Source organism: Apium graveolens, chromosome 2 (genome assembly GCF_009905375.1).
Source record: "Apium graveolens cultivar Ventura chromosome 2, ASM990537v1, whole genome shotgun sequence".
Lineage (NCBI taxonomy): Eukaryota > Viridiplantae > Streptophyta > Magnoliopsida > Apiales > Apiaceae > Apium > Apium graveolens.
In genome coordinates, this window is record NC_133648.1 from 192,042,846 (window position 1) to 192,055,138 (window position 12,293).

Genomic DNA, 12,293 nt, shown 5'->3' on the forward strand with positions numbered 1-12,293 from the left:
TTGATCACTATCATCATCATTATCTTCACATATCATCTCCACATTATTAAATTTGGAGCTCTCATGGAAATCTCCATCTTGCAGTCCTTCAATATTTTTATCATCATACACAACATGTACAGATTCTATAATAATGTTGGTTCTTAGATTGTAGACTCTATATGCTTTTTCAACAGCATATCCAACAAAAATTCCTTCATCTGCTTAGGCATCAAACTTTCCATGTTGATCAGTTTAATTTCTTAAGATATATCATTTACAACCAAAGACATGTAGAAAGTTTAGAGTTGGCTTCCTATTCTTAACAATTGGTAGGGTGTCATGCATTTTTCTTGATTGACCAAAGAAATATTATGAGTGTAGCATGCAGTATTCACAGCTTCAGCCCAAAAATATGTTGGTAACTTTGATTCTTCTAGCATTGTTCTTGCAGCTTCAATAAGAGATCTGTTTTTCCTTTCCACCACTCCATTTTGTTATGGAGTTCTAGCTGCAGAAAACTCATGCATAATCCCATTCTCTTCACAAAATAGTCTCATCACGGAATTCTTGAACTCAGTTCCATTGTCACTCCTGATTCTTCTTACTTTGAAGTCAGGATGATTGTTGACTTTCCTTATGTGATTGATGATGATTTCACTAGCTTCATCTTTGGATTTTAGAAAATATGTCCAAGAGAACTTTGAGAAATCATCTACAATTACTAGGCAATATCTTTTCCTAGAGATGGACAACACATTGACTGGTCCAAACAAATCCATGTGTAACAATTGCAAAGGTTCTTCAGTTGTTGAATCAAGCTTCTTTTTGAATGATGCTTTAATCTGCTTTCCTTTCCGGAAGGCATCACATAATACATCCTTTGTAAACTCCACTTGAGGAATACCTCTAAATAATTCTTTCTTGACTAGCTCATTCATGGTCTTGATGTTTAGATGGGACAGCTTCTTGTGCCATAGCCAACTTTCATCTTGACTTGATTTACAGGAAGACAAGTTACAGATTCTGCATTTGTTGAGTTGAAGTCAGCTAGATACACATTGCCTTTTCTCACTCCAGTGAGAACCGCTTTATTTCTCTTCTTGTTAGTCACAACACAGGCTTCTGAATTGAAAGTGACTGAGTTGTCCTTACCACAAAGTTGGCTGATACTCAGCAGATTATGCTTGAGTCCATCCACTAGAGCAACTTCTTTAATGATGACATTATCCTTTGAAATCAAGCCATATCCCACAGTATAACCCTTTCTGTCATCTCCAAAAGTGATACTTGGGCCAGCTCTTTCCTTGAACTCAGTGAGCAGGTTAGAATCTTCAGTCATGTGCCTTGAACACCCACTATCCTAATACCAAAGATTATTTCTGAATCAAATCAAGTTAATTTTGGTACCCAAGTTTCCTTGGGTCCTGCCTAGTTAGCCTTTTTCTTTGGTTTCTTAGGTTTGATCTCATTTGACTTGGGTATCTCAGATTCATCCTTTGTCATTTAAGTTGGACGTTTAAAACCATTCATTGAAGCAGAATTATCATGCACATTTTGATTACCATGAAAAGTCATGTTATGTGCAAACATGTTATTCCAGTAAGGCATGCTAAATGGAATTTGAGGCATACTAAATGCAGCATAATAAGGATTAGGTGCAAATAGCATGTTAGCATATTGTGCATTCAAATTTTGTGCAGGCATAACATTAACAGGCATTGTAGGCATGCTGGGAAATGAAGGAGGTGCAGACATAGGAGTAGGAATAGTAAGTTTGCAATTAACAGATAAATGATTAACACTACCACACCTAACACAGATTTTTCTTGGAGCATATTTATCAGGTGTGTAGTTGTTATGTTTGTTAATTCCTACCTTCCCATTTCTGTTGTTTTTCCTTTTTGATTCTGCTTTAACCTCAATCTTTTCTAATATGTCATTCAATTGCTTGATAGACAGATGACCAACATTGACTCTCTTTTCTTTTCTCACTTAACTTGATTCTCATGGAACAAAGTTTTTAGAAACTGATCCATATTTATCATTCAACGTAGCTAGCTTAGCTTTGCTAACTGGCTTACTTACATTCAACAGATGTGGCTCATTGTCTTTCGACGGATAATCTTATTGATTATTCGATGGATAATTTTCATCATCCGTCCAATCCACATCCGTTGAAAGTCCTTCAACGAAATTGGAATCAAGCTTCTCCTTATTCTTTTTCCAGGATGTATCATAAAAAGATTATATACCTTGAACTTTAGTAATTTGAGCATGAACATCTCTAGATGATTTCCTTGCCTTAATTACTTCCTGTTCTCGTTCAAGTTGCTTTCTTAAAATCTCTTCTTTCTTTAAAGATTCAGTTAATTCATCCTTGGCAGTTTTACATTCAATTCTTAATTTTTCAAACTGAATGAATTGAGACTCTAGCACTTTATTCCTCTCACTTAAAAACAAATTGTTTTCTTTAATTTTAGCATTTTCCTTAGTGATAGACTTAAGAGTTACACGCAAATGATACAGCTCAGTAGACATGTCATTGATGGCATCATTGCACTCAGACTTAGTTAAATGTGCTAGGTTAGTGGTGATTACCTGATTACTGGATGAACTAACTTCTGTTTCATCTGATTTGGCCATTAGGGCTAGGTTGACATAGTTTATTTCTTCATCTTCATCCAATCCATCTACAGCCCAGTCATTTTCTTGTGTAATGAAGCCCTTTCCTTTTGCTTGAGTAACTCAAAGTATTTTTTCTTGTAATCAACATGCTCAAACTTCTTTTTACCAGAATCAGGCTTCCTGCACTCACTTGCAAAATGACCTGCCAAGCCATACTTGAAACACTTGAATTTAGACTTATCAACCATGTTTTTGTTTGACTTAGCTGCTCCAAAATTCTTTTTGAATTTGAGCTTGGCAAATCTCCTAGATAGAAAAACAAGATGCTCATCTATGTCATCCATGTCATCTTGGCTCAACTGTTCTTTATTCTCAGCTACCAGCCCTTTACCCTTGCTTTCACAAACCCTTGAGTTTGATACAGATTCAATAGCTTCAACCTTCATCTCTTTTTCCTTTTCTTGATCAGCAACTAGGGCAATGTGTTAGGTCACACACACTGTAGAAGAGGTTTGAATACAGTGTCTAGCACAATCAAATCGAATTAAGAACACAAGTATGAAACACAGAATAATCTTATTAATAAAACAATATTATAATGGAACCGTCCTCTCTCAGTGATGAACAAATATCACGAGAGCTGCTAGTGTTACAATGGATAATATTCTCGAATAAGATAACACATAAAGTGTAAACCCTATGCTGTGGTTATATAGACACACAATTACAAGATAATCTTCTAATTGATATCGAACATAAGTCTGCATCCTAAAATATATCAACTAGTTATCTTTTCTTCCAAGTAATCTATTCTTCATAGAATTCTTCTTCATGCATATCTCTTCTTATTTTAGTCTCGATCTTCTTTCCTTCAATCACCCGCCTTCCTTATCTGAAAGTCTCCTTAAGTCCTGATATTATCTCCTGATAAATATCTTCTGATAACTTAAGTTCTGATATCTTAAGTCCAGACTTCAGTATAAGTACTAATTTCCAATTAAGTCCTGATTTGTCCAGTTAGTTAAGATCTGAAAGCTAAACACAAATCATCATTAGACATGACATCGCAAATATATCTAATAATCTCCCCCAACTAGTAAATTAGCATAATATACAAGTTCAACAGATATTTGATGATGTCAAAAACATTAAGTACAAATGCATGAGAATTTGACTAGATAACTACAACTTACAGTCCTTACAGCTTTACCATCCCTAAAGTCTGATATCAGCTTCAGTCTGTATATCCTTCAGAATTTAAGCAGTTGTAGATCTTTGACTTGGCTTCAATATGTGATCCCTTTAATATCAGGAGTTGTTCTGAGATAGTTCTTCAACAGACTTCTCTCAGCATATTCAAGTTCATTCTGCATCCTCCTTTTTGAATCTTTAAGTTCAACTGTATCTTCACCTGTTTGGAAGATAACATCCCTGAGATCATTTATTTTTGCTTTCCTTATATCCTGATCCAGTCTGATGATATAGGCTTTATCAGACTCTAGATTGAATTCAAGTCCCTTAATACCAGAAAATGTAGTGATGATTTTTGCAGTATTAAGCTTCATTTCAACAATATCACCATTGTGATCTCTGTATTTAGGAAAGTATGGCCTGTCAGACTTTACAGAGTAAATTTTATTCTGCCTTTGAATATCAGATTTTAAATAACTGGCAGTACCATTTGTTGATCTGTTTTTCACTTGAAGTAGAAATAGAACATATTGCAATTCTTCAAAATACTTCAATCGAATAGCATTCTTCCTAATCTGGAATACCCTCCCATCTGTCATAAAATATAACATGATATCTTCTTTCAAAACAGAGTGTAAACCATTTGTACAGACTCCAATTGATTCAATCTTTCAGGAGTTGTTCCTACTCCTGGTTCACTTAAGGAAGTTGGATCATTGGTAGTATTGTTTACTCTCTTCTCTTTAGAACTACCCAATCCTGATTTGTCTCTAGCTTCCTTTCCTCTAATAACTCTTGCATCAAAACCACTTGATGTAGTCTTCAAAATTTGAGTAGATTGTTGAGCTTTGGTAAAACCACGTAGTAACATCCTTGAAGGTTTAACATGAGCAATGTCAGAGGTTTCCTTTTCTTTATCTTCTGATATCAAGCCAACTTGAGCTATGTCAGAGGTTGCTTGCTTCACTGTAATATCAGATTTTACTAAGTCTTGATTTTGAACAACATGAGCTATGTCAGAGGTTGTTTGAATATTCTTTTTCTTCAAAATCAGACTAGTACCTTCATCAGATTTTGTTTCCAAATCCATGATTGGCATATATACCTTTACAGGTTCAACAAATTTTGCTTTGCCCTTGAATCTAGGATCTATCTCCACTTGTGATTTGGCTTTGGTTGCATCAGAATTTGTCTTCTCCTTAATCACAATTCCCTTAGGCTTTGGAAGTTTCTTTTCAACAATAAAAGCTTTAGACTTGGATTTGACATTTTCTGCTTTAAGTCTGGCTTCTTCTTCCTTTAGACTTTCAAAGTCTATTCCTGGATTTTCTTTGAGAAATAGTCTTTTTGAAATTTCTTCATCCAACTTCTGTAACTTAGGGTCTTGATAGTAACTGTTTTTTCCTTCCCCTTAAGCTTCGATGTCTGCATAAACTTCTGTGATTCTTGACTATCACCCTGTATAGGAACATTAGGCTTTGTCAGTACTTGTTTACCAGAACTTATTCTTCTATCAGCATCAGAGCTTGATCTCTGTGTAGAAGTTTCAGCTTTCCTAGATGAAGAACCTTGACCTTGACCATGACCTCTACCCTTTTCAGAGTTTCCATGATCATTATTTCCATCATCCTTACCCTTCAGTGGTTGAACAGATTTGCATTTGGACTTAATCACTTTCTCTCCCTTTTGGCATCAGCAGGTAGAAGAAGAGAGACAAGCAATTCCACTGAGGATTGGATCTCATTGAGTTGAGTTTGCTGAGAAGCTTGATTCTTTAGAATTTCAGAAATCTGATCTTGTTGCTTCTCCTGAGTCTTTTCAATATACCCAATTCGGTCAAAGGCTGGCTTAAAAAATCTGTTCTTTTCCAATTTTACATTCATATCTTGCTGGATGAGTTATTCTTGAATTTTATTCACCTTGTCATGAGTTATTGACTGTTGACCTTGAAGGTGCCTAGTACTCAATGCAGTAACTCTAAGCTGTGCCTTGAAATCATCATTTATCAGCATTTCATCAGCTTTGGCTAGGTGCTCATCAAGTATGTTCTGAGTTGGAACAAAATCAACTGTGTTCCACTCCTTAGTCCACTCCTTTCCTCTAGGAGTTTCACTCCAAGGTACTGGTGCATCCTCTCTAACAAACTTCTTGATTAGATCAGCTTTAGATAGAGCTTGTTGAGGTACATGTCCAGATGGACCAGCTGCATCAGCATCTACATTTGTAGCAGCTTCACCAGTAATTTCAGCATTGTCAGCATCAGAACTTACAGAGCCTGCAATATCAGCATCCTCTGATAGAATAACAGTATGTGAGGCTATAGAAGTTTCAACATCATCCTCTAAATTCTGATCTGTAACTAAGTTCTGATTAACATTCAAATTTTGATGCCCACCTAATATCTGATCTTCAGCATCTAGATTCAGAATTGGTGTTGTTGGAATATCTGCATTGAAATCAGCATCTAGAAGTGGTGTTGTTGGTGGAATAACTTGAGTGGGTGGAGCTTCCAAGTACAGAACATCAGGTACAACCAAGTTGTGAATATCTATTTCATCACTTGTACCTGGATCTTCAGCATGTACTGGATCATTAATATGAGACACAGGAGGTGTAGGCACTTTCTCTGGAATATTCTCTTGTTCTTGAATAGGAGACTTGTAAGCTGATTCAGCAGTGGGAAGTAATTCAATTACTATAGGTTCTGTTGGGATCAGAGATTACTGACCCCCTTCCTTAGCTGCTGCTTCCAGGATTTCTTCAAAGTGTGATGATTCACTTACAGCCCTCATGGCTCTTTGCTTTTTAAGTCTCTTTGCTGAAGTAGAGACTTTGGGAGCTTCATCATCAGAATTTAGCTTTCTAAGCCTTTTGAGGGGCCTAGAACTCCCAGTTTCAGTATCTTTCTGAGAAGAGATCTTCTCAGGTTCTATAACAACAGGTTCTGATATTGGAACCTGTTCCTCAGTATCTGACTCATCTCTTAGAATAATTCTCCTTCTCTTCTGCTGAGACTGAGGCACAGACTGTGTCTTCTTGGGTTTTGAAGATGAAGGCTTCACTTGATGTGCTGAAGGTTGTGGTTGTGTTTGAGGTTGGTGAGAGATGGTATGTTCTGATGGTTGTTGTGTTGGTTGTGATGAGTTACTGGGTTGAACATCAGGATAGACAGTTGTATAAGTGTGTGGATCAGCATTTACCAAGACTTTTTTTACTGATTGAGGGATCTGTAAAGGTCTCAGCACCTTTTTCTTGATATCAGAATTTAACAGGTCATTAAAGGCCCTTTTTGCAAGCTTAAAAGGTGAAATTGAATCAGTGGCTAGTTGGGGTTCATCAGTACAACAAAAATTATATATAAGCTGACAGAATCTAGCAAAATAGACTATATTCCTATCTTCTCTCATCCTATCTCCTATGAAAGCTAGCACAACACTTGCAAAATCAAAATGAGTTTGATTGATAAGGGCATACCTGATTTGCTGACTCATGATGAGAATAACATCAAAGTTGGAGCATTTATTAGCAAATGCCTTGGTGATACAATCAAAGAAAAAGCTCCATTCCTTTCGGATATGTGATCTTTTCAATTGACCTAGCTTTCCCAAGCTTTGCTCATAGCCCAGACTGGCCATAAGCTGCTGTAAAACAGGATCCTCCATAGTTGAGAATGTACAGTCTTCAGGTAAATGGAGAGCCTTACGAATAGCTGATTTAGTAACCACATGCTCGACATCTCCTGATGTGAAAACTATGCTTGGAGTACCAGCAACACCACCATCATCATATAGCCCAGTTCGCCAAAATGTCAGCACTTGTTTGCTTGAAATAGATCGAGGTTGGGTCAAAGCATACCCAATCTCACTATTAGCTAAGAAATATTGCACAAAGTACATATCTGATGGAGCTTCAGCCTTATTCAAGATTGCAGCATAGTTATTTGATACAAACTTGGCTCCATCAACAATTAAATCCTTGGGCGCCATCAGAAATAAGTGAGAAGTTAGAGTGCCTGAAAGGTGTTTGAGAAAATGTCTATAAAGAAAACCGTCAGAAAATGTGAGAGAATAAGAAAATGAGAGAGATTGAATAGAATAGAAATGTGAATAAAAGATTTGAAAATCTTTTATCTCTTTTACTTAGACAACCCACGTGACAACAGTTATTGAGAAGTGAAACAGACCTTACACCTGTCAGCTATGCAGCAGTTAAGACAAAAGTTAATGGGCACGGTAAATAAGTAATGATTACTTTGCACGTTCAGTTTTTCAAAAAGAAACTGTTCCCACTAAACAAATGATTATTACTGCTTTATCTCACATAGTCCAATATTCTGAAAAAAATATAACCGTTCAAGTATTGACTTAAAAGAAAACCAAGTGAATAAATACTGCCACGTCAGCATCAGAACTTGATTATTATCAGAATTTAAAATTCATCAGAATCTGGATTCTTAACTCAAAAGGTGAATGTTTATTTCTGTAATTCTTCATAAAAATACTGATATGGTTAGATTAGAACTTAATCATCAGAACTTTCATCAGAACTTGTCCTCAGAATTTATGCAACTGACACTTAAACTGTTCATCTAAAACAACATTGATCACCACATTAATTTTCATCATTCATATGGAGTGTAAGTGTGTGCATTAAGCTAAATATCAGATAAAGATTAAAGTCTGATTCACTCCAGTACATCTTAAAAGTAAGGCATAACTCAGAACTTTGCTCAAAATCTGTCATTAGTCTGAAGTCCACTACAGAATGAGTTCATGCATAAGTCCACCTCAACTGTTTTGTGCTCATTTTATACATCTTTTGAAATTCCTTTTTACAATGGCTTCTCAGTGTAAGTGAGTCACGACTGCTTATCAGAATTTATGCTATTATTAGAGTATTTCTCTAGTAATCAGAGAATGTGAAAAGTCACCAAGAAAATCAATGCACTTTGGTCTTCCCTTCCACATGTATTTTTCTCTAGATCTCAAAGAAGTACCTGATTTTTATTTCTTTTCTTTTTCTTTTTCTTTTGATAAGTGAGGTTTATCAGCACTTAGTACATCCATAAGATTTACCAACATCAGAACTTAACAGATAAGAAGCATTATTCTAGTTTTTGACTTAGTAATAAGATACACAAAGTAAACCTAACCAAGCTCAATATCAGAATTTGCTTGTGTTAAAAATTTCCACATACACAATTACTGCAAACATAGGATCTTTAGTATATTCAAGACTATTAGGTCAGCATCTAGCACAGTTATCCTCATTGGATTGAATAGTCACAGAAACATTCATATCACTATCAGAGTTTAGAAATTCACATCAGACAACAATCAGCACTTAGAAAATTTTAATTTAAGCACAAAATACACAAAGATAGTAATATCTGTAAATACTGATCATAAAGTCTGATATATCAGAACATAAACTAAGCAGATTTAGAGAAAGAACCTGAAACCATTCCAAGTTCATTTACCAATCTTGTAAAAGTAGCTTCACACAGTGGTTTTGTGAAGATATCTACTAGTTGTTGATCTGTTGGAACAAAGTGCAATTCCACTGTACCCTCAATCATATGTTCCCTTATGAAGTGGTACCTAATGCTGATGTGCTTTGTCATTGAGTGTTGAACTGGATTACCTGTCATAGCAATAGCACTTTGATTATCACAGTAAATAGGTATTTTAGAATATGTTAACCCATAATCCAGTAACTGATTCTTCATCCAAAGAATCTGTGCACAACAACTTCCTGCAGCAATGTATTCTGCTTCTGCAGTTGATGTGGAAATTGACTTTTATTTCTTGCTAAACCAAGAAACCAATCTGCCTCCAAGAAATTGGCAGCTTCCACTTGTGCTTTTCTTGTCAATTTTGCACACTGCAAAATCTGCATCTGAGTAACCTCTTAGCTTAAAGTCTGATTCCCTAGGATACCACAATCCTAGATCAGTTGTACCCTTAAGGTACTTGAAAATTCTTTTCACAGCTGTTAAGTGAGGTTCTCTTGGATCTGCTTGAAATCTTGCACAAAGACAGGTAGCATACATGATATCAGGTCTACTTGCAGTTAGATAGAGTAATGATCCAATCATACCTCTATAATCAATAATATCTACTGATATAACAGTATCCTTATCCAATTTTGTTGCAGTGGCCATAGGAGTGGATGCACTTGAACAATCTTGCATTCCAAATTTCTTCAACAAATTTATGGTGTACTTAGATTGACAAATAAAATTTCCTTCTTCATTCTGCTTGACTTGAAGGCCCAGAAAATAGCTAAGTTCTCCCATCATACTCATTTGATATTTTGATTGCATTAGTTTGGCAAACCTTTTACAAAGTCTATCATTTATAGAACCAAAAATGATATCATCAACATATATCTGTACCAAAAGTAAGTCCTTTCCATGGTTGAGATAGAATAAAGTTTTATCAATAGTCCCTCTGTTGAATTCACTTTCCAGAAGAAACTGAGCTAATATCTCATACCATGCTTTTGGAGCTTTCTTAAGGCCATAAAGAGCTTTATCAAGTCTGTAGACATGATGAGGAAATTTTGAATCTACAAAACCTGGAGGTTGTTCAACATATACTTCTTCTTCCAATTCTCCATTAAAAAAATCACTTTTCACATCCATTTGAAAGACTTTAAACTTTTTGTGAGCAGCATAAACAAAAAATATCCTTATGGCTTCCAATCTAGCAATTGGTGCAAATGTTTCATCATAATCAATTCCCTCCTGTTGAGAGTATCCTTTTGCAACCATCCTTACTTTATTCCTTGTAATTATGCCATCACTATCAGTTTTGTTTCTGAACACCCATTTTGTACCAACAACAGATCTGTTCTTTGGTCTTAGCACTAGGGTCCAGACTTTATTTCTTTCAAATTCATTTAACTCTTCCTGCATTGCTTGCACCCAATCAGCATCTTGAAGAGCTTCTTCCACTTTCTTTGGTTCAGTCTGAGAAAGAAAAGAGTGATAGAGACATCCATTTGATGTTGCTGTTCTAGTTCTTATACCTGCTTCAAGATCTCCAATAATCAAGTCAGGTGTATGTGCTTTAGTCCACTTCCTAGCAAATGGAAGATTATCTCTAGAACTGGATGCTTCCCCATGATCCATGATGTCTCCATCAACATATTCTGATGCTCCCCCTGAAATTATGCTGTCACGCCCCCAACTTAAACAACAAATTAAATATAGCTATTACAAAATTTTAAAAGAGATAACACAACCAAATCCAAGATCTTACAGTTTAGTTTTTGGAACAGCCCAACACTACCAACTATTACATCTAATTTTGAATACCGAGTCCTCACACAAACTACTATCACTTATTCTACCTGAGCTCGAACATAAGCATCAACATCACAGGTCTTACGGGCAGTCTGCTTGAATCTAACCATAGCTGCTAGCTGTAATATCAGGGTAAAGCAAGGAGTGAGCCAAATGCTCAACAAGTGCTAACAGTACGACATAAAACATGAATCGAGATATACATTAAAGAATGACAATGGAAAGACATAACCAATGGTAAGGAGAGATAAAACTGTGTGAGATGGCATCATTTTGCTTGTATTAAAACAATTTTAAAATCATGTCTTAATCAAAATCATTTTATAACGCTACGGATTACAGCCGGTGATCAGCCGCGAAGTAATCCCGAACCTCGCTGGGTTCTAATACATTAATGGGAATCCCTAGGCAACTTTTAAGCCTAATATAAGTGTGGAAAGGACTCGCGTCTCAGTCCAGATCCACTATTCAAGGAAAACATTTATCCCCCTTTGGAACTGAAAACCCATATTTTATTTATTTCAAAAACTGATGCCGAATTATAACAAAATCTCTTTTAACAGTAAACATTTTTATTAAGGAAATATAGATCAACTCGAAACACGGGAAATATGGTACTAAATCTCAGGGCCATGATTCACAAAACTATACTCTATTAAAGTAACTGAATGGTTTTCATATCTCAAAGATTTAGACAAGGGAATTCAGTGAGGCTATTGGATATTATAAAAGGGTAATGCCAAATTGGGCTTTAAGCAATGGTTTCTCATCAAGGTTCAAGTGCTGGATCATCAAGATGGTAGGCTTCATGAATACTAAGGGTGTTAGGGTATGCATAAATGATCTTTAACTCAGGATATATCAGAATTGTCAAGCTTTAGGATAAGAAAGAGGGTATCAATCAATGAGGAATCACGTTGGTAAGTATCTGACTATCAGAGTTCAAGGTAAGGTTCTATAGGGGTTCAAGTTTCAGGAGATATTAATACTTAGGAATCATTAGCATGTTAATCAAGAGGATCAATCAAGTACTATAACAACTCTTTATTTTATCATGGCATTCAACTATCATGAAAAGACTTTTGAACTACTTGCAATACGTACTCGAGGGTTCATGGCATCTCTATATAATTCAAAGATAAACATAAGATACGCTTGATTTAATATATCAAATGACACAGGATAG